General features: G+C 37.0%; 1 pseudogene; it reads right to left on the reverse strand.

Annotated features, from left to right (window-relative positions):
- Nucleotides 1-21657: 21657 nt before the first annotated feature.
- Nucleotides 21658-23381, reverse strand: LOC132615746 (ankyrin repeat-containing protein BDA1-like; annotated as a pseudogene).
- Between the last annotated feature and the right edge of the window lie 951 nt (nt 23382-24332).

A 24332-nucleotide genomic window follows, 5' to 3' on the forward strand; every position in this document is an offset into this window, starting at 1 on the left:
GCGAAACAACTAGTGAGGCGTTAGCTGGGATGATTGAGCGCGTACTTGATAGCCATCGAATCAGTTTCGATAATGAAGAACTGCCGCCAGAAGGATGCATGCATAACAAAGCGCTCTATATAACTGTCAAGTGTCGTAACATGTTTGTGGCTAAAGTATTGATTGATGGGGGTTCTGGACTTAACATCTGTCCATTAACAAGTCTGAAGAAGATCGGATATAATGTTAGTGAGCTCAAGACAAGTGATGTGAATATTCGAGCATTTGATGGGGCTCAAAGGCGCCCTATTGGAGAAATAGAGTTGAAAGTGTTGATTGGTCCTGTTGAATTCATTATGAATTTTCAAGTACTGGATATTTCCACGACATACAACATGCTGTTAGGAAGACCGTGGATACATCTGGCTGGGGCTATACCATCTACTTTGCACCAAACTGTCAAATTCGAGTGGGATCAGCAACAAATATGTATACATGGAGAAGGGGATACGTCTTTCTATCGAGAGCAATCCATCCCATTCATTGAGGCAGAAGGAGGGTTCGACGGAGCAGCTTACCACGCTTGGGAGGTTGTGAATGTCACTAAAGTGGGTGAAGTCTGTCAAACTCAAGAGTTTAAAAGGTCATGCGCCGCGATTATGGTTGCAAAAGAAATGCTGAGAAATGGGTACCAACCTGGATTTGGGCTAGGGAAGACATTAAATGGGCGGGTTGAGCCAGTCGTTCTCCCTACGCAACAGTTTACATTCGGTTTGGGATATGAGCCAACTGAGGAAGAAGTGAAGAAAGCACGAAAGAATAAAAAGAAAGAGGTTCCATTGCCAAAACCTATTCCTACCATTGATCAAACTTTCTCAAAACCTTCAGATCTAATTATTGAGGTTGCCTATGATGATATCGTGGAGGGAATCAAGAACCTGTTCGTGGAAGATGAAGATGATCATGCTGTGATAATCAAAGACTTTGCTGAAATATTGACTTTATAGGCTGTTGAGCCAGGACCTGAGTTGCAGAATTGGACTTCTATCTTAGCCCCAGCCCGCCGGGAGTTTCAGTAATTTAAGTTTAAATTTCCTTTGTAATAGGCCGGAGGCATCAACTAGAACATTTAGTTCCTTTTGTCATGCTGCCTCTATGTTTTGTTACGGCCTTTTTGAATTCAGAGTTTGTCATTTTTGTTTTGTAACGAACTACGTTTGGCCTGACTTCCTGTTGGATACGTAGGCAGCCCACATCGGGTTCGGCCACTCTTTTAAAATCATTTCAGTATCTTTGTTTATGTTTGGAACTACGTTTGGCCTGACTTCCTGTTGGATACGTAGGCAACCCACATCGGGTTCGGTCACTTTTTTAAAAATATTTCAGTGTTTTTGTTGTATGGGTGGAACTACGTGTGGCCTGATTTCCTTTTGGATACGTAGGCAACCCACATAGGGCTCGGCCCCCCTTTTTTATCAAAAAAAAAACAAACTCAAAAGTCTTTATTTTTATCACGAACTACGTCTGGCCTGATTCCTTTGGGATACGTAGGCAACCCGAGGCGGGTTCGGCCCTTCTATTTTAAAATTTTAATATCTTCGGTTTGTTCAAACATTTTGGTTCCTATAAAATACATAAGGATTTTTTTTTTTTTTTTTTTTTTTTTTTTTTTTTTACCGTTTAAATTCATGTGTCTTAGTATCTTGAAACTGGGACAAATTTTTGAAATCGGTCAAATCGCTTTCAAAAATTTTCGTTACAACTTTCTCACTTTCGATTGTTTAGAATCAAGTACCTCCAAGACTTGAAACAGGGACAAAATTTTGAAGTCGGTCAAATCACTTTAAAAAAAAAAAAAAAAAAAAACTTTCATTATAAGTTCTTACCGTCCAGAATCAAGCATCTCCAGGATTGAAACTGGGACAAATTTTTAAAAGTAGCATAAAAATGGTCTTAAACGTTTAACGATGTTAAATAAAAAGTCCACCAATATATTTCTGGGAATGTGGATAAAGTCAAAATCGAGTCTCCACAATCATTTTATCTATTAGAGTCACTAAGTATTTCCTTTCGAAGTCACCCAAAACTCATTACTTTTATTTTTTCAAAATACACTTTGTATAACTGAAACTCCCCGGCAAAGCAAAACATGTGATGAAAATTGAAGAACGAGGGACGCGACCGAGTCAAAAATCAATTCAAGGGCCAAGTTCCCCGACATGCACAAGTCAATCAATTGTTTTTTAAACTCACAATTTTTCTTTGATGAGACAGGTTTAATCAATATGAATGTGGTTCGTATTTGGCTCCTCTTAGAATTTTAATTATGGACACGATCAAAGAGTTGGCCTTCTTCAAAAGACAAATATTCTTCAACATGGATGCAAAGGTAGCTCACGCTAAACGGTGGTCGTCATGCCACTCGTCACGAAATTTCGATTGCAACAGTGGACACAAGTTCATCTTCTCAACCAAGGGTTGTGAGCATAACTCTTTCAAACCCAGCTATTTACATATTCTTATCACTAACAGTTGTTTTAGCTCGTGGCATTTCTCAATGGATCAAGTACATATAATCGTGGATTTAACCTTCTCCAAAGTGGATACTGACATTGGTCATATGTTATTGGTTTGAATTCCTCAATTTTGCTATCACTTTATACATATTTATTTATTTCAAGTCGCTAACAAAGTTCTTTTAGAATGTGGTATTTTAATAAGGTAACAAGATCGAAATTTTGCGTCGTATATTAAATTGTGGGGATAATTATAGATTTAACTTCCGTCACAACGAGACGTGGACTAGGATGTGGACATAAATGTGGATTCATATGAACATTGTGGACGTGGAAGTGGATTTATTTTCAAAGTGGAGGTGAATTTTTTTTTTCTTGCATAGTGGAAAGTGGATGTGGATTTATTTTTCGAAAGTGGAAGTGGATTTATTTTTGGTACCGTATAATACGGACGTGGAAGTAGATTTATATTTGTACATTATAAAAAAAAAAAATGTGGAAGGGGATGGGGATTCATATGAACATTGTGGACGTAGAAGTGGATTTATTTTTGAAGTTTGTGAAAGTGGAGGTGGATTTATTTTCTTATACTGTGGAAGTGGATGTGGATTTACATTTTTGTACCGTGAAATGCGGACGTGGATTTATATTTTTTGCACTGTGGAAGTGGACGTGGATTTATTTTTCTGCACTGTGGAAGTGGATGTGGATTTACATTTTTGTACCGTGAAATGCGGACGTGGATTTATATTTTTGAACTGTGGAAGTGGACGTGGATTTATTTTCTGCACTGTGGAAGTGGATGTGGATTTACATTTTTGTACCGTGGAAGTGGACGTGGATTTATATTTCAGTTCAGGCACCCACCTCCGAATGCGGGTATTTTATATTTCAGTTCAGGCACCCACCTCCGAATGCGGGTATTTTATATTTCAGTTCAGGCACCCACCTCCGAATGCGGGTATTTTATATTTCAGTTCAGGCACCCACCTCCGAATGCGGGTATTTTATATTTCAGTTCAGGCACCCACCTCCGAATGCGGGTATTTTATATTTCAGTTCGGGCGCCCACCTCCGAATGCGGGTATTTTATATATCAGTTCAGGCACCCACCTCCGAATGCGGGTATTTTATATATCAGTTCAGGCGCCCACCTCCGAATGCGGGTATTTTATATTTCAGTTCAGGCGCCCACCTCCGAATGCGGGTATTTTATATTTCAGTTCAGGCGCCCACCTCCGAATGCGGGTATCTTATATTTCAGTCCAGGCGCCCACCTCCGAATGCGGGTATTTTATATTTCAGTTCAGGCGCCCACCTCCGAATGCGGGTATTTTATATTTCAGTTCAGGCACCCATCTCCGAATGCGGGTATCTTATATTTCAGTTCAGGCACCCACCTCCGAATGCGGGTATCTTATATTTCAGTTCAGGCGCCCACCTCCGAATGCGGGTATCTTATATTTCAGTTCAGGCGCTCACCTCCGAATGCGGGTATCTTATATTTCAGTTCAGGCGCCCACCTCCGAATGCGGGTATCTTATATTTCAGTTCAGGCGCCCACCTCCGAATGCGGGTATTTTATATTTCAGTTCAGGCGCCCACCTCCGAATGCGGGTATTTTATATTTCAGTTCAGGCGACCACCTCCGAATGCGGGTATCTTACATTTCAGTTCAGGCGCCCACCTCCGAATGCGGGTATTTTATATTTCAGTTCAGGCACCCACCTCCGAATGCGGCTGATGGCTTTTGACAATATCGAAGTTGGCATCACACATCAACTCGTGGAACTATTTCTTCGGCAGCGAACTGGGGCAATTTGTCGGGAAGGATAATCAGACTTCCCGACACGGGTCAAGGATCTACCTCGAACACTCGTCTCTAATCACAAGTATTCTTTTGCATTCCAGCAATTGAATTCTCAAGTTTCTATCATAATACCCAGTGTTATCATAATTCAACACTGGGACAATATTTTGCAAGATTTGCGCCAATCGGGGTTCAGGTGTCGTATTTGTCCCAGAACTACGCTCGACCTGATTCTCGTGTAGCCCGAGATATGTAGGCAACTCAGAGGTCGGAGTTCGGTCATAATCCTCTCAAGTTTCCTTTAGCCGGGACAAAATAGGCTATTGAGTCAACGTCTTTTCCCGACAACTCTTTTCATCATTACCGGGCAAAGAGGGACAAGTTGTTGACACCCAATTTTGTCCCGCCTCTCCTCCGAAATACCTATTTGCGCTTCTAATATTTTGAAAAAATAATAATAATAAAATAATATATATTATTTTACTATAATTACTAGACTCTTATCAATACCGACGTTTCATTATTCTATTACAGTTACTAGCCATTATTATTATTATTATTATTATTATTATTATTTATTATTATTATTATTATTATTATTATTATTATCATCATTATTATTATTATTATTATTATTATTATGTTACCAATATTATTATAATTCACAATTTTTATCATTTCGGTATTTTACCAGCTTACGCACACGCATCGCATTTATCTTTGCATAATTAAATAATAGTGTTTATTTACTGTGGATTTTCGAAATATTATTGCACGGCTATTACAACGCCATTTTTTATCTGAGCACTAATAATTGCATATTTTATGTTACGTAATATTTTAACGCAAGTTATTTAAGTAGGTCTTTATTTAAACGCAGTAGCCCAATCAACCCATACTATTTTCGGACCAATTCATAAATCAGTCCACATTTTAATTTACCAGCCCAATTTAATTCATCCTAGCCCAAATAATTAACCAACACTTCGGACCAGCCCATTCATTTAATACCCAGCCCAAAAATTGATCCAGCCCATTACCCACGTTACCCGACCCGGTCCAACCCCATTTCCTTATTCTTTTACCCTAAAACCCTTTCCTTCTCTTTCTTTCCCCTTCACCCTCATCGCCGCCTCCTTCGCCTCTCTCTCTCTCCTTCCCTTTCTTCCCTCTCCTCCGCTCCCCCCCACTCGTTCCTGTTCCCCACCACCGCCGCCCACACCCGCTCCCACTTCTCTCTGTTCCCCACTTTCCCTTGTCTCCCCCCGCTCCTCTCTCTCTTTTCGTCACAAGAAACCCTAAATCGCTTTATAAATATCCATCTCCAAATCAGTTGAGAGGGGGATTTTTCGGGTTCACGAAGTTACCTCAAGAAGTAAAGGATTTTTGGTGAAACCCCCTAAGAATCAAAGCTTTAGAAACGGAGAAATCCCCTGGAAATAGAGCTCTCTGAGTCATCCGAAACCCCCCTAAAAATAACAAATTTGCAGTGGTTGTGCTAATTTGAAAACATCGAGTCCAAAATATTAGAATATTTGTTTCCTGTTTTTTGTCTTCTTTGTTTGTTGTTGTGAATTCGAGCATCGCAAACTCTGGCTCAATAGTCTTCGAGGTAGATATCGAAACCTTCGCCTCATTTCGCTGCACCCGAAGAAGGTAATTCTCTATTTTTTTTTATTTTCGCATTCGCTGTTGCTTTGTGTTATTTTGGTTGTTATTCTGGGATTAGAATATTTTAGTTTAGTTAAGCGAATTTTGTTAGACAAACAAGTTGGTTTGCAGGTTTTCTGTGTTGATCTGTTTGTATGGTTAAGTATGACAATTTGGTTTAGTTTGGCTTAAGTATGTGAGCAACTTTTCTTTGGTCAATTAATTTTGGTCTCATAGCTCAGTAGGTGTTGATGTATTCATTCAAGATTGTCGTCTCAGTTGGCTTGTGTTCTGTTTAGCTTAATTTAGTAGCGTTACACATATTCCTATTTTAATTAGTTTAGTTTCGTTTTAGTAGTGAAAATGTTTAAATATTCATGTTCAATGTGGGTTAGTTTCCAGTCTAAGTAGTAGCAGAACCTATCTGTTCATGCCTTAATTCAGTTTCAGCTAATTTTAGTTTTATTAGCATGTTTGTGTCTGTATGTAGTTCATGTGAGTATATTGAATGTTCATGCCTCTGTATAATTGAACCCTTATGCAGTATTGTATTTCTGTTCTCCTTTAACTTTGTTGAGCATATGAAGCCATGAGTTTAGAAAACTAAATCGTTTTATTTTTTCCTCTGCTTGTTCCCTAATTAGAATCAGAAAAAATATGATTGTGTGTTTTTTTTTTTGTTTGGTCTCAACATATGCTGCCTATTTGTCTATTTTAGAAAAAATAGAAGAAGGGTTAAGTGTGCTAATATCCAAATGTTAGAGTCTTTACTTGAATAGAAAATATGGGTTTGTTAGATGCTTTTTATTTAGTAATGAAAATGTTGATTTTGATAGGTAACTGTGGAATAATATACTCTCTTGTTTTATAGATTTCCCATTAAAATTTAAATTAACTGGATAAATTTGAAGTACTTTCTCAACGGGAATATATGTTTTCATTAAGTTTATTGCCTCCTTGGTTATTTGAAACAAAGGTGTTAATTAATAAGCCACATGCTAACATGAACATGATTAAGACTTTAAGCAATTGTTCCTTTTTTTAAAAAACCTTAATCAGTCACTAGATTTAATTACTTCTTAACTGAACACTCTTGTCTTCATTCTCTTTCAATTGTGTCCTCTAGGTACTGTATGGATAAGAGTGTATTGTTGTGTTTTCTCCCTGATTAGAACGGTTATGAGGTTCCATCACTTCTTCTACACTGAATATGGAAAAGATAAAAGCTTGTCTACAGTGAGATATGATTTGTTTTATAGTAAATATCCATGACAGTGATTTGTGTGTTTTTTTGTAATTTTTGAATCAGATTACTTCCTTTTTACTGGAATTACCTATCCATGTTAAAATAGGAACTCATTTCCAATGCTGCATTTTCCTTTCAACTCTGTCTTGGATATCGGTTGGATGCATTTTTATTTTATTTTCAAATTCGGTATATCCCAGCATTTTTGATTGAATTCAGGAAGGATTAAGGAAGTACCTCAAAGATAAAATCATGTCTTTTGTCTAGGTTTCCTTCTACACTATGTTGATGTAATCTTATCATGTTTAGCCATTTTTTATTATGCTTTCAATCAGTTCTTCTATGGATCTTTCCATTATCTTTTCCTTCTCAAAGAACTCCCTGTCTATTCAGATGGCTTTAATTTAATTAGATTAATCCATATAGAGCATGGGGTTTAATTTTCTTATGAAGAGCTCTGTATGATTTGATGGTGTGCTATTTGTATAAGAATGAATAATATCTCTGGAGCATAAGCAAAGAGCTTAAAGGATTTCCTTGTTTTCATGGAAATGTTGGTCTGAATAGGAGTTAACCTTGGTTTCTTGCTAAGTAGTTTAACTACTCAAGTTTACAGCAGTCGTTTATTGAAGCATAACACTTTCTTCCTCCCAAACTATATTTGAATGCTAATATGTTTCCTTGGTTCTGATCTTTGTCGTTAGCGCATTATCATGTGAGCTTTGGGACTCTAATGAATAAAGGTGACCTTGCATGAATTAGCCGTAAAAAAAAAACAGTAATACGTTTGAGAGTCTTAAGGCAATTGTGCTATGCTTCCTTTCATTTAAATTGATTTGAGCCCATCTGAGAACTAAAAGAGCTGATACATCTAATGTATACTTGACTGTTGTTGTGTGCCTCCTACATGAAATTGTGAGCTTCTGTTCGCTACTGCTGTTGGGCATAATCTTTGCCTTAGCATATTTTTGTCTGCGTGACTGCTGTATGGTTGGATATAGTGAATATACTTAGTCCATATTATGTGCATCTTCATGGGGGCGAAACATGTGTTGGCAGATCCCTAATACAGTCCATTGCCAATACAATGTTTAAATTTGTGCATTGTTGCGAGCATACTTCATTCGAAGTATGTATATAAGTATGCTTAAATATACCTAGTATATATTGTCTACTGGGCTATTTTCAGTTTGTATTTCTTTTGTTTAACCTTATTGATTGTATACTAATCTTTTACTTTCATTTTTTGCATGAACTCCGCCTACGAGTCCAAGGGATTCGTCTCCTTTCCCACATTCGGGGTTGGGCTAAAAGCCCAACATAATATTCTCGGGTCATTTTCCCATCAGGCCTATCCGCAGCAAAGAAAACAAAAAATATTTGGGCCTTGGCCCGTACAACAGCAAATAGGTCCAGCAGTTCCCAAATGGGCTGGCCCATTCGATATTTTTTTTACCTCTTTTATTTTATTTTGTGCATTTAACTTGTGTTATGTAACTAATCCTTTATCCCGCTCTATTTTCTTAAATTAGCTGAACTTTAGTGTATTAGTGGGCTTAGTTTAGTAATGGGTAATTTAGTTTAAGAAAGACTAACAATTCATCCCATTAGTTTATTTCTCTTCTTTTTCATGCTAAATGTCTAATAATTTTCATTTGAGAATGATTGATTTGCAAAATGGCATGACTATATATTTTAAGTAAAAGGAATCATACTTTCATCATAAACGTTTCCAAACGTCACTAATACGTAAATATAAACTCAAGTATATTCATAAATAACTCTTCAAGTTCGAATCAATCATGCATTTAATTAAACATATCACATTATCTTATTCAAAGTTCAAATTTGCGAAGTCTTATATTAAAACTATTACTCATATGCAAATTATCTTTTACAAGTTTTTTTTTTTTTTTTTTTTTATATTTTGAAATAGTATTAGCATTTAAAATCATATCAACATATCTTTAAGTGTTATTTAGCATTTCAAATCTTCTTTTGCTAAGCGGCATTTGAAATTTCCTTTCTATATAAATTATCATATTTTCTATCAGTCTTATTCTAGCTAATATTTCTCATTTAAAGCCTTAGTAATATTTATAAGTATTATTTTAAATAGTATTATTACATTTTTTTTCTTTTAAGATCTTAGCAATAATTTATAAATTATTCTCTTAATATTATATTTGCGCTTAGTCTATATTAATTAACCTAAGTTTGGCCGGATAACCGTAGTTAACGGATTCTAAAGGATGCCTAACACCTTCCCTTTAGGATAATATAGAGCCCTTACCTGGAATCACATTGGTTGAGCAGACTATTAACGGAGGTTTAGTTTTAACTTTACCTTAGTTAACATCTAGGTGTCCTAATTCACCGTTAAATTAATTAGGTGGCGACTCCTTAAATAAAATAAATAGGAATCACCAATACGTCATACTTCCTAATTTTGACCCGGGTTAAAATGGGGTGTGACAACTACGGCTCCAGTCTTAACCCTTCCAGAGGGACCAGATGGCTATGTTATTTATTGTGATGCTTCAGGTGTTGGACTAGGTTGTGTATTGATGCAGCATGGCAGGGTTATAGCCTATGCTTCCCGACAGCTCAGAAAGTACGAAAGGAATTATCCAACTCATGATCTGGAGTTAGCAGCGGTAATTCATGCCTTGAAGATATGGAGACATTATTTATATGGTGTTCATGTTGATGTTTATACGGATCACAAGAGTCTTCAATATATCTTTAAGCAGAAAGAGTTGAATTTACGGCAGAGACGGTGGTTAGAGTTACTAAAGGATTATGATGTTGATATTCTTTACCATCCAGGGAAAGCAAATGTTGTAGCAGATGCTCTTAGCCGTAAATCTATGGGTAGGTTTACAGACGTACAACCAGAAAGGAAGGAGATGGTCCATGAGATTCACCGGCTAGCCAACCTTGGAGTCCGTTTGGTTGATTCTGGAGATGGTGGAGTTTCTGTTCGAGAAGTTACTGAATCCTTTATCATAGAAGAGGTAAAGAGACTCCAGTACGGGGACCCTGATTTGGCACAGTATAGAAATACAGCTCTTCAAAAGAAGAAGACACCATTCGAGGTTACACCTGACGTAGTGCTACGATATGGAGGCAGATTATATGTACCTGAGGTTGCAGGGCTACGACAACAGGTTATGGAAGAGGCACACTATGCCCGTTATTCTGTTCATCCAGGGTCAACGAAAATGTATCATGACCTCAGATGTTTATATTGGTGGGATGGCATGAAAAGGGACATAGCAGAATTTGTTGCTCAGTGCCCGAATTGTCAACAGGTTAAGGTCGAGCATCAGAAGCCTGGTGGGTTATTACAGGAGATAAAGATCCCAACTTGGAAGTGGGAAGTAATTAATATGGAATTCATTACGGGTTTACCTTGCACTCCACGGAAGTATGACTCTATATGGGTCATTGTGGATAGGCTGACAAAATCACCCCATTTTCTTCCAGTCAGGACTACTTATTCAGCTGAGGACTATGCGAGGTTATAAATTAAGGAGATAGTGAGACTTCATGGGTTTCCCACATCTATTATCTCAGACAGAGGAGCTCAATTTACAGCTAACTTCTGGAGATCATTCCAGAAGGGATTGGGGACACAGGTGAGTCTTAGCACAACATTTCACCCTCAGACTGACGGACAGGCCGAGCGTACCATTCAGACGCTAGAAGATATGTTGCGAGCCTGTATTATTGACTTCAGAGATAGTTGGGACGATTATTTGCCACTTATCGAGTTTGCGTATAATAATATTTACCATTCTAGTATCCAGATGGCACCGTACGAGGCCTTATATGGGAGGAAGTGCAGGTCATCTATCGGTTGGTTCGATGTAGGCGAGACTAAATTAATCGGCCTAGACATGATCCAGCAAGCTGTAGATAAGGTAAAGCTTATTCAGGAAAGATTATTGGCAGCCAGAATCGATAGAAGTCTTATGCAGATAACCGACGTCGACACTTAGAGTTTCAGATTGGTGATTGGGTGTTCTTGAAGGTGTCACCCATGAAGGGTGTGATGAGATTCGATAAGAAAGGGAAGCTTATCCCGAGGTACATTGGGCCTTATTAGATTATTCGTTGGATAGGCAAGGTTGCCTATGAGTTGGACCTACCATCTGATTTGGAAGTAGTACATCCGGTCTTTCATGTGTCAATGCTTCGTAAATGTATTGGTGACCCTTCTAGAGTATTCCCGGTAGATGATGTCCAGGTAACAGAGGAGTTATCTTACGAGGATAGTCCTATAGCTATACTTGATCGCCAAGTTAGAAGGTTACGTACTAAGGATGTGGCTTCCGTCAAAGTATTGTGGCGAAATAATAATAGGGAAGAGATGACTTGGGAAGCCGAAGACGAAATGAAGAATAAGTATCCTTACTTGTTCCCTAAACCTGCAAGTATTTTAATTCCTTACTTGATTACATTGATTGGCAGATGAAACTATATATTATTGTAGCCCTGTGAGGCATCGGTGGGTTGCTAAATGCAGGTTGGTAGGTATAGCGATAGAATAAATTTTTATAAGACTCTATAGAACTAGTTTAACATTCGAGGACGAATGTTCCAAAGGGGGGAAGGATGTTATATCCCGTATTTTTTTGCGTTGGATTATTCGTAAGCTAATCGACATAAGTCCAAGGACAAGATTATTTTTGAGATATGAGACAAGGACGTTTTAATCCCGATTTTAATAGGTGCACTATCTGCTAATTAATTACTATTAGTATGGAAACATTAGTGAAGATTAGGGATTAATTAACCCTGATTAGATTATTAAGCGGGGATTAATGATTAATTAGCCTAATTAGTGTATCAAGTGGGCCCCACCAAGCATGTTAATTGAAAATCTGATCATGTTACATCACATGTCAAGTGTGGCACGTGTCAACATGGTAGGCAGCATATAAATTCATAAGTTATGACTAACTATTTAGCCATACACCTCATTTCCATCTTCAATCCAATTGAAAGAAAGAAACACACAGCCATGGCAGCTCATGGCCATGGTAGCTCACGGCTAAGCTCAAGGTTTTGAAGGTAGAAAAAAATTAATTTCCCTAGAGGTGTTTCAAGCATTTAAAGGAGCAGCAAAGTTAGAATTTCAATTGAAGAAGAAGAAGTGGTGCAATTGGTGCAACTGATTGTAGGATCTGTCCTAACTAATTTGAGGTAAGATTTCTTTTCTTGTAATGTAATTGGAGTTAATGATGTGGTAATGGAGAGATTAATTTGTATTAGGAAAAATTGGAAGTAAGAAAATTGCATGATTACGTTAGTATTGTAAATTGGACTGAATTGGAGTTGTCTTAATTTAATAATGGTGGATTAGGTTTGATTGTTGTTATTGTTATTATTGTTATGGATTGTGTGCTAAAAGTGAAGGAATCTTGATATGTAAAATTGTAGTTGTTTATATGGAATGGTTGGGATATGAATTGGATTAGATGTTCCTGAGGTTGTGGGTTGTTCTTGTTGTGTTGAAGGGATGGAAATATAGTTGTAAGTACGTATATGTGTTGATATGGCTCATAAATTTGGAAGAAAGAAGTAGATAAGGTATCGTATACGAAGCGTATGTTGGTCTGTTTAGTATATAATCTTAGATGTTGATAATTTGAGTTGAAAAAGGGATTAAGAGAGGTTATTGGGTTGTTGTCGTTGTTGTTGGTTTTGTTGATTGAGTGGTGGTTGTTAAATATTACGGGAAATGCTGTCCGTTTCATTTTCGAACCGAATCATCATTGATGTACACGATATACGAAAGCCCTCTAAAGTTGTGTACATATTCCTATAGTTATAGGTTCGGCATACTAATTGTGGAAAGTTCGTGATTAAGTTGAGTTCCTAGGACGACGTAAGGTATGTAAAGCTATCCTTTCTTTATTTTTGGCATGATCTATGTGAGACAAACAGGCGACGAATATATAAGCTCTAAAGAAACTCCTATTCTTAGAGACACTGGGATGGCTAATGTTCTTGATTTCCAGAACCTATTTCATTATGTCTTGATACATGTCTATGATTCTTGAAGTTCTATTTGATATAATCCATAGTGACATTCGAGGGGTACTTGACATGACTGTTGTCTTTGATATCCAAGTGTTAGTTCATTCTACTTATTCTATTGAGTCTCAGATGATGATTTAGTTTGCATATGGTTGCTCACTACTCTGCTCGTGCATGCCGTTAATATATCTTTCACCAAGTCTCGGGCCGGGTATGTTTTCGTGCACAGTTTCACTGCATTGTTCACTGAGTCCCTCACTAGAGGGCCGGGTACGGTATATATATATATATATATATATATGATGTGATTATGGCACCGAATCCCATGATGGGCCGGGTATGGTATACATGTATACGACTTTATTCACCGAGTCCCATAATGGGCCGGGTATGGTAGATGACATAGCTATGCATGATTTACATTTCATAAGGCACAAGTACGTTAGTATCTTTGATTGTTATACTTGTCTCCTGTAATCTTTTATTCAGTCATGATCTTCTTTATTGTATTTCATGCTTTATATACTCAGTACATATCTCGTACTGACCCCCTTTCTTCGGGGGCTACGTTTCATGCCCGCAGGTACAGACACTCGGTTTGGTCATCCTCCAGCCTAGGACTTCAACTCAACTGTTTTGGAGAGCTCCATTGTTCCAGAGCCTAGACTATTTTGGTACAGATCTTTTGATATAGACTTCTGCATATCCAGGGGTACGGCGGGGCCCTGTCTCGTCATATTTCACTCTTATACTCTTAGAGGTCTGTAGACATATGTGGGTTGTATATAGGTTTTGGTCAGCTGTGTCGATATGGTTTGTTTTGGACCTTCCTGTATATAGTGGTAGCCTTGTCGGCTTGCGTATTGTGTTATGCTTTGGTCAACTGTGACTCCTCAGGTGACAGGTTTACTATGATATATGGCGTTATGAATATTTAGTTGCTTTTACAAGTTTTCATTCCGTCCTTAGTTTCAGTTTGACTATATCTAACAGGTTCGTATACGAATGTCCAGCTCGGGCACTAGTCATGGCCCATGGGGTTGGGTCGTGACAGTTTGGAGGTCGCGGTGTCCATTGATACACCTGGACATCGTAGAGGATCACATACCCGAGCGTGTCTTACGACAGTTTGGGCATACACAGAGTATACCCCTTGATGTCCGTTATGAGCTCCGACACTACCAGCGGGACGATCGGGCTGCCGTTGATGATGATTTTTTTGGCTTTCATGGATGTCCAGCTCCACCGTTGGCAGAACAGGTTGGGCACTTTAGCGGTGGTCGGCCATTTGACTCCCATTGAGTATTACATGCGCTGGTATCATCAGATCATACGCCAATTGATCGGCAACCCAGCTTTGCGTCCCCCTAGGGATGTAGGATACTCAGCATTCGCGGGGCAGTACGAGGAATTGGTAAGTTTATCGTATTTAGATTTATTTAATTGCATTAATTGTTACGTTTTAAAAATAAACTTTTTTTCTTCTGTTAAACACAAATGCAGCTGGTGGCGGTACAGCGTTTACGTATCTTGGGGTTAGAGCATATGCCTTACCCTGAGCTTGCGGGGCTTGCCGCGGAGATGGTACGGATATCCGAGGATGGTATCCGGCAGGCAGGCGAGATTAGGCGCATGGCGGAGCCTGTTCCGGAGGCTGAGTATCAGGCAGCACCGAGAGGAGGACTGGGTGCTTCCTGAGGAGGAGGCCGTGCGCGTAGAGGACGCGGCGCTGCTGCTAAAGGACCTGGTAGTGGAGGACACTATCTGGTAGATGAGGCGGATGAGGCCGCTCCCATTCCAGAGGGCGTTCACGGTCTAGTCCATCCGCAGCCGTTCCAGGCCGGTGGCAGCTCACCTGGGGACTCACCTACATTTACGCCGGCGCTCTTACTTGCTGAGATACCCGGGTCTTCATCACAGCCGAGCCAGAATGCATACATGGAGGAGCGTGATAACGTTGATTGGGCGGTGTTACGCGCATCATTAGCTGATGAGCGGCCAATGAGGAATTTAGAGGGAGCCAGGATTCTTGACTTCGATGAATTTTTGATCCCGATTAGTATTTAAAATACTTATTTGTTCCTTTAAAATTATTTATTTTAAATATATATATGTTACTCATTATTTAGTAATATTTTATATTTTAGGATTCGGCGCCAGCGGGTCCACCAGAGCCACTTATTCAGGCATTTTCTCATGGGCCTGCCGAGCCAGCGATGTCTTCCCATGTGACTGTCGAGCCACATGTAAGCTTTTAATTAAAATTAGTTTATTCAATATAAGGTCACTATTTAATATACATATTTGATCATTTAAAATACTTATTTTAAATATGTATGTTACTTATTATTTCATTTTTTTCATATTTTAGGATTCGGCGCCAGTGGGTCCATAGGAGCTACCCATTCAGGAGCATTCTCATCAGCCTGCCGAGGCAGAGGTGTCTTCTCATGAGACTACCGAGGCGCATGTAAGTTTTTTACTTAAAACTAATTTTATTCAATATAAGGTAAATATTTATTTAATTTTTATAACCTTTACTTGGACTTCGAACAGCATCTCGTCCAGGAGACTACCTAATATTCACCACCACACCCATCTCAGGAGCCTACAGACCCATCTCAGGAGCCTACTCAGGTGCCCGTTGACACACAGGTTTGATTAAATAAATAACGTTAATGTATTCAATATAAATAAGAAATGATACTAATATTTATATACTTTTCAGGTTCATCCTTCGGCGCCTGCGGTGGCGACTCCCGACGAGGAAGAGGTCGAGTTTCCAGACCCAGCTCAGCCTGAGGTTCTGAACGTGCCAGCGGGACTAGATCCCAAGAAGAAGCACGTTCTAGTTAAGGGCGCAAGGGCTAGGGGAAGAGGAGATGATCATGACTTGGAGCGCCCGGTTATTAAGAGGAAAAAGGGCGATGGAGACGATGGCGAGGGCAGTGGGGATGGTATGAGCCTTAGGCCTAGGGATAGTCTCCGGCATACTACATGTGGGACCCATCCTCGATAGTGTATATACATTAGTGTTGTACAATTTATCGTAAATATTATCTATTTTTTGCATATTTATAAATATTATCCTAGTCTTTATTATTGTTTATAGTTTCATATCCTAAATTGATAATAAAAAAAAGGTGACACATTAGAAATAAAGTTAAGCATTAATTTAAAAATAAGACGAAACCCTAAAAGATAAATAACTTAAAGCTAATGACTACAAGTCTTCAAACAAAAAAGGACTTCGAGCACTTTTCAACCACTAAAACGACAATCCAAAGTATTGCGTATTCTTGATGTGTTGAGCCTATTTTATTAATTGTACAAATATAACTAGAGTTCTATATAAAATATTGAAGTTCCGGAATCTCAAAGCATGATTAATATACGGCTAAATTACGTAAAAAAGATAAACTACGTAAAAAGGAGTGAAAATGTAATGTTATGGAAAATGGCGGAGTCCTATAGCGCAGTATTTTACTGCGTTATAGGTGAGAGAAACATTTGTATAGCGCAGTAAAATACTGCGCTAAAGGTACTTTTGTAACATTTTTTTTGTTGGGGTATTTTGGTTCAAAATGGTTTTTTTGGGGGCATTTTGGTTCCGGACCCCCAAACAGCACGCTTGTAATTACACTATAATTACATTATGACAAATAAACAGGTCGTTATAATTACAATACTGTGTAATTACTAGGTTGTGTAATTATTACCCTAATAATTACACCAATTCCAATTACCAGGTGGCTTACCAAACAGATAAATGCGTGTATTACCAACCAACAATAAGTTACGATTCATCAACAGAAGCTAATTAAAACACGGACATATTTCTTTGAACTAGAATTGGAAAGGCACTACTCTAGAAAGCAAATCATGATTCATGAATATGATGTACCTTAATTGCTTCCACTATATATGTAGGGACAAGATCGAAAGCAAACTTTCTTATATTTGGATCTTATTTAATTATACCTGTTATGTTAAGAAGGTAGTAATAAAATTCATCTATGTACAAGCAAGGCAAATACTGGCCTGAATAGTTGCACTAATTAAATATAATTGAAATACAACAAATTAAAATACAATCTAATCATGATTCATCTTATTATTACAGTACATAATCTATAATGGTAAGTTGGTAACTGAGTGAGGGAGACCTAGTGTTCATAAAATGTTTTAAAAACAAGTACTGGTAATTTCCTAATAAAATAATAATGGCTCAGATGATTCGAACAATCCGTTGTCTTCAAACCCAAGGTGCTGGAATATATATGTCTTGCTCCAACAAATTCAAATACCTCAAGCAAAATATTTCCCGATGTTAATATCCAATTTTGACCTTCCTTTCTTCCGATTTGTTTCTTCGAGCTTCTAAATTATTAATAAATCAAATACTTTATCGTCACTACTATTTTTACCATCATGGCTATAAGTACTATAATTATCTCTAGTATTATTATGATGTTATGGTTATTATTTATTATTACCGTTATTATTATTATTACTACTATTATTATTGTTATTATTATTATTTTCATTATATTGCCATCACTTAATATTATAATCGTCATGATCACTTTTAACATTTCTATTTATCGTCTTACGCAAAAACGCACCACATTTATTTTATTACTTACTTTTAAACTTTATAAATATTATCGTGCAACTATTACGATATCATATAATTTTATTTTTTATTTGAGTACTAATAAATATATTTTTATATTAAACAATATTTTAGCACGCGTCGTGTCTTTCATTTTAAATTTACAAGTCCAAAGAGATATAAGGAAGAAGGTAATTTCAGTCTAAGATCATAAGGCTTCATATTAGCCCAATCCATGTAATATCTGATTCTTAATTAGGCCAATATTAGCCCAAAGAAGAGCCCAGTCCACACCGCCCATTTCCATACCCCCTTTCCAAGTAGACGCCACGCAAGCACCACATCCACGCCACACAAGCGCCAAACGGTCATAAACACGCACCTTACACACGTTTCACACACCTCACACATGGCCAGTACACGCCCAACATCCTCCTCTTCCATATTTAATTTATTGTCTTGAGATACCTATTTTACCCTCACTTAATCTACCCGAAATACTCGTTATACCCTTGAATTCCCTAACAATTTCTAGGGTTAACCTTCATTTCCTCCCACAGTCGCACCTCTCTTGAAAATAGTCCCATCTCACCCCTTTCCTCTTTGATACAAAAATTTCATCTTTCTCAGCCATGGACAAAGGTTTGTTCCCCCCATTTTCGTGCAACTTTTGGTTATTTCAACATTAATAAAACTCTTTTCTATCTCACAACGTCCGTTTTTTTTTTAAAAAATGGAAACTTGTGGCAGAGATCTTCTGAATTTTCTTCATCTTTTGTCATGGCCTTGATCAATATTCAAAGGGTGATTTTGAACTCTATTTTTCCCGCCCAATAAAATCTAGCTACTTCGTCTCCCTATAAATACTCGCTTCAAGTCCATTTTCAGGAGAGTTTTTTTTTTTGTTTTAAGTTGCCTCGTCCCAGCCTTAATATTATTATTGCCTGCCATTCAATACACTTTAAAGTACTGCTTTACTTTCATTACCTTTAGCCCCTTAAAAGCAATAGCTTTTTCTTAATATCTTTTGCGTCTGCCACTATTTTGAATTCGAGTGTGTTCAAAGCTCGGAATAGTTTGTGTTTGAGTGTAGATTTGTGACCAAAAGGCTCCTGTTCACTGCACCCGAAAAAGGTCCGCCCATTTCTTTATTTTAGTTTCATGCTTTTCCTTAATTATAGCTGGAATGTAAATCTGAATTTGTATTATTGTTGTCTATGTCCAATGAGATTACGTGTTCCCTTTAACACTATAATTAATGTTTCCGTATCTGAAATCTTGTTTCCTTCATGTTTCTGCCACCATAAGTTTAAGGAATGATTTCATTTTAGGATTAGATGTTTACGTGAAAATCAGTGCCCTTTACAATTTTTAGTTCATTTGGGATCTCGAAGTGATAATTTTCTATATAGCCTGTGTATTTTTCTGTGGAAGGAATATCGATTAAAAGAAATGCAGACCATGTCTATGTATATCCTCTAAATGAAATGAGAAACCCATGAATCTAGTACATTTCCCGTACCTTTACTCCATGTCTTTATGCACAAAAATATGTTTTGTTTTGGTATATATTCTCTTACTAAGGTAAGTCTTCTCTTAGTCTAAGGAATATCATATAATGCCTTGAAGGGTCATGGTTCAGGATTAATTCTTCATGTCCTAGAGAAGTCATTTCACTCTGTAGTTTTAATATGATGGACTTGGGGATCATTTTATGCTTGACAAAATTAAGCATGTATCATGGATTAGTTATTTTAAGTTGTTCGAGTGTCACCAGTTGCAAGGGTACCTCGTTCGGCACTTGTGTATTTCGTGTTCCGGATAAATCTTTGTTGCGTAACTCTATCTATTTTATTCAACATCATTAAAAACTTGAATTGTCTTGCTAATTTCATTACTCTCTTTTTTACATGTACACTTTGGAGCAAATGGAGTCTTAATTCGGGACTTTCGCAAAATTGGAAGTCTCAAGACGAGACTCGACATACCCATGCTTGGAATCAGCATACATCATCTTCCGTAGAATACACCGCATAGCGAGAAACGAACAAAACGCTTGGGGTCACCTAGGGCATCCTTTCTTCTTTATCATTCATTATCTCTTTTTATGATTATTAGCCTATTTGTGTGATTTGATTTTATCTCGAGTTTGAGATTTATGTTAGATTAGTAACTGAGTTCATTTAATTATTAGGGAACTTTATTCTACCTGGCTAATAGGTTTAATTAAATTTTCAGCATTTTAAGGCATTTTTGGTCATTTCAATATAAAGCTCGTCTCCTATTGCTACAATGTCTAAGGTAAGTTTAGATTCAGATTTTAAGAGAGGATTAATTGAACATTTTCCTTGGGATATATTCCCAACTTTAAGAAAAAACGGTTTTCAAAAGGTCCATCCATAAACCAGATCTTTTTAATATTTTAATAGAGAGTTACCCAATTTTAAACCTTTTCTACCAACCTTGAGATCAGATGTCTTTCTGTAAATAATTTTTCTTTTATCTAGTCCATTAAAATGTTCAACTTTAAGAAAAAACGGTTTTCAAAAGGTCCATCCATAAACCAGATCTTTTTAATATTTTAATAGAGAGTTACCCAATTTTAAACCTTTTCTACCAACCTTGAGATCAGATGTCTTTCTGTAAATAATTTTTCTTTTATCTAGTCCATTAAAATGTTCAAAGTTTAGCTTGCTTCGAAAATTAACGCTCTCAAGCTTCTGTTAATTAGTCTTTAAATTCAAAAATTGAGTTTTTCAAGTGACATGCAATTTTAGCACAGAAGTTTCAACAAAAATGCATAAGTACTTGTGTTTTAATGAGTTTTCAAAGCCTAGTTTAATTAATCTAAGTTTGGCCGGTTAATCGTATTTAGCGGATCTTAAAGGATGTTTAACCCCTTTCCTTTAGGATAACTAGAACCCTTATTTAGAATCACATTAGTCAAGTAGATAATTAATTGGAGTTAATTTTAAGCATTTACTTAGTTAAACTAGGTGTCCTAATTCACCTTTAAAAATAATTAAGTGGCGACTCCTTAAGTTAAATAATTTAGGAATCACCAATATGTTGTACTCTACTTTGATCAGGTTAAAATGGGGTATAACACCCGAGATGCACTTTCTGGTCCATCTGATACTGAGAAAGAAGGGTAATTTTCTTGGGGTAAAGCAGCCTACTGATCGGCTCTGACTTATGACGCTCTCTAAAGGCTTCGTATTGGTTACAGAGTAAAACAAGTAAACAACTAGCAGAGCGGCTATTATGAAACGTTGTTTTGGCGGCGCCATGATAGTAGAACAGAACAAATAACTGACGCAAAGAAAAATAACTGAACATGACAGCATAATGTGAATGAGGTCCGTACGGCCTATGTGACGAATCAGCACATAAGCCAAAAATACCGAAGAATAAAATGCAAGCGAATTCACGATGTAAAACGGGTAAAAGAGATCATCTTTACTGAAGTACTTATCTTGATGGGTTCGTGGTGGTGGTACTGGCCGGAGGCGGAGCAGGTAAAGTAACATAGCTATTGATGTTGTTGTTTTAGCTAATTTGCCAACCTCCACCCGGAGGGCTAAGAATGGATTGATAAGAAGATGTTGCAATTAATACAGCCACTACTAGAAATGCATTTCGCGTGTGCTCTGGAAAACTTTTATCATTCACGGAATCCACACGTGCCTCAGCTACCTGTCTCCATCCTGTGAAGTCGTATGAGGTCAGATTATCCGCCAAGGACATTAGATTAGGAAGCTCAGAAGACTCCTTAGCACCGGCTTGTTGCAACATTTCTTGAATTTCCGCATCTTCTTGATCATGTGATGTCGGATTTTGTACAGATCGCCGAATTGATGTCAAGAGCTGTCTCATTTTCTTCATTTCTCTCATTAAGGCCAACTTTCTCTTTTATTAATCGCTTAATAGCCTGATAACCATGTTTCATATAAACAAACAAAAGACTCAATCTTTATTCGAGGTTAAGCTTTAAGAAGCCAAAAATAAAATAAAAATAATATTAATCAAGAAAGTAGATACCCATTTTGAAGCAACAGTGTAATTAAAAGCTTATTGCATGTATTATGTAATTAAAAGCTTATTGCATATAGTATAAGGAATACTCCCTCCGTCTCAAATTTATGTGATAGGTACTTTTTTACTTTTCGAGATTCAAATTTTATGAAATTTAATCAATATTTTAAGCTGTACATATGTACTTTATCATATTGACACCAAAAAAATTGCAAATTATACTATGTAGTATTATTTGTAAAACTAATTTTTTAATATCTAAATTTAATTTTTAAATATTGAGTTGATCTAATCAAGTATAACTTTGAAAATTAATCAAATAAACTCTTAATAAGCGAATATCACATAAATTGAAAATAACTTTAAATTTCTCATTTTACCCTTAATGAAATACTATGACTTATTTTAAATCAAACTTCGTGTTCAGTCAAACATGACCTTCACATAAATTGGAACTAGTATTTAAAAAGTTAGTATACTTATTAACATATTACATATATTTTACTTTTCCTTGACAATATTAAATATATTGATAACCTATTCATACATCCTCTTTTTTAAAAATAAGATAGAGACATATTACTTGCTATATCAGATACTCCCTCTTAACGACAAAGACGAGTGTGTTGAAGGGGATTAAATTGAATTCCTTTCTTGACAAATTACAGTGTATAAATAAGATAAAAATAATTTTTTTTGTATATCTTTGAATTGAATATTAGAAAGAATGAGAACATGACATACCTCAACTTGACTTGTCTGTGCAGCAATGTGCAACACTGTATTGCCTTTGTTATCCTTCCATTCTAGTAGATGCTTGTTGTCTGTTCGAGTTATCCAACCCATTATAACTTCGAAAGCATTCTTACTTCTCCTTAGCACAGCCAGATGCACCGCCGTTTCTCGTCGAATAGTCAGTTGCTTGACCGCAGTGGGGCAGGCAACAAGAAACTCCGCAACAAGATCAGCGTCATCAGTTTCCGCTACATAGTGTAATGGTGTCATCCGCTCCCTACTTCTCACTCCAATGAGCTCTGCATCAAACTTTATGAGCTGCTTAACCGTCTCTTGCTGTCCTTTACGCAAGGCCATATATAAAGGGCTAAATCCACTGGGATTTAGTTTCTTCGCAAAGGAAAGCTTTAAAGACAAGAGCGAAGTCTGTCTTCCCGGCTTCTGCAGCTACATGTAACGGAGTTTCAACAAAATCTCTCTTCTATAAAACAAAAAAAAAAAAAAAAAAAACAGCCCGGTGCACTAAGCTCCCGCTATGCGCGGGGTCCGGGGAAGGGCCGGATAACCTTACCTTGCATTTCTGTAAGAGACTGTTTCCACGGCTCGAACCCGTGACCTCCTGGTCAGATGACAGCAACTAAAATCTCTCTCTTCTATGATTTTAAGAATTCCAGGTTCTCTTTGGAGAACTCCATAGAAAGCACCAATATCCCCTATTTGAGCTGTCCGTTTCAACTCTTCCTCCATCTCTCAGTATTAATTAATCAACTCCTGAACATAATTAAGTGGTATATATATTAGTATCATAAAACTGAAGCTTTGTTCCTGGTTATTTCTTAGCTTGACTTTTTATACCGATGATCTTTTTTAAATATACAAAGACTACTCAAGCTTTTAATTGCCTTTTGCTTTATTTTAACTTTTTGAGATCTAACCATACAAATTGTTAGTAAGTAAGAAAGTCTAAAAGCAAAGAGATTATAAGAACATATATGCACACCACAGCGAATTCTTTGCTAGTCGGCCAAAGAAGCTGCGACGAAGGTATATAAAAAAGAATACGTCAGCCACTTGATTAATCAAAACGCAAACGCGTTCGAAAAGAGAGTGTTAGTCGCTAGAGTGTTTGCATTCGGTAAAATAAATCTATATTTTATCACAAAGTTGCATATAATAATTCTATCATATGTTCTTTATTGCTTTTTGAAAAATAAAGTGCACAAACATTTAATATGTATATATCATTTGAACACTAAAGAAAATATTTGCGCACCTGCAAATTTTCAGTATAATAAAGGAGTCTGACTAATCAAGCACCATATAAATACTGCCAACTCATTTTTACAATTAAAAACACCAAACAAGGCAAACTTCTTTAACTCTCTCGAGATCAATGCTCCCTTAGGTCCTCTTTCTATTTTCCTCTACTAGTCACTAAGTACGTCTATTTACATGTAATTCCACGTCACTTTTTATAGAATAACAATGAAATCTTTAATATATAATTCAAAAATGCTTGTTTGTTAGGAAATAATAATGAAAGGCAACAAGAGATGTAGAGATAGAATAAGGAGAGTGAGAGAGATATATTTTATTTCTCTTGAAATTGATGTACAAAGTGAATTGATTTAGCTTTTGATTTATAGAAAGAAAGCTATTCTGAGGCTTTCCAGGAAATTGTTGCCAGTCTTTTCATAA

The sequence above is a fragment of the Lycium barbarum genome, chromosome 1 (assembly GCF_019175385.1).
Source record: "Lycium barbarum isolate Lr01 chromosome 1, ASM1917538v2, whole genome shotgun sequence".
NCBI lineage: Eukaryota > Viridiplantae > Streptophyta > Magnoliopsida > Solanales > Solanaceae > Lycium > Lycium barbarum.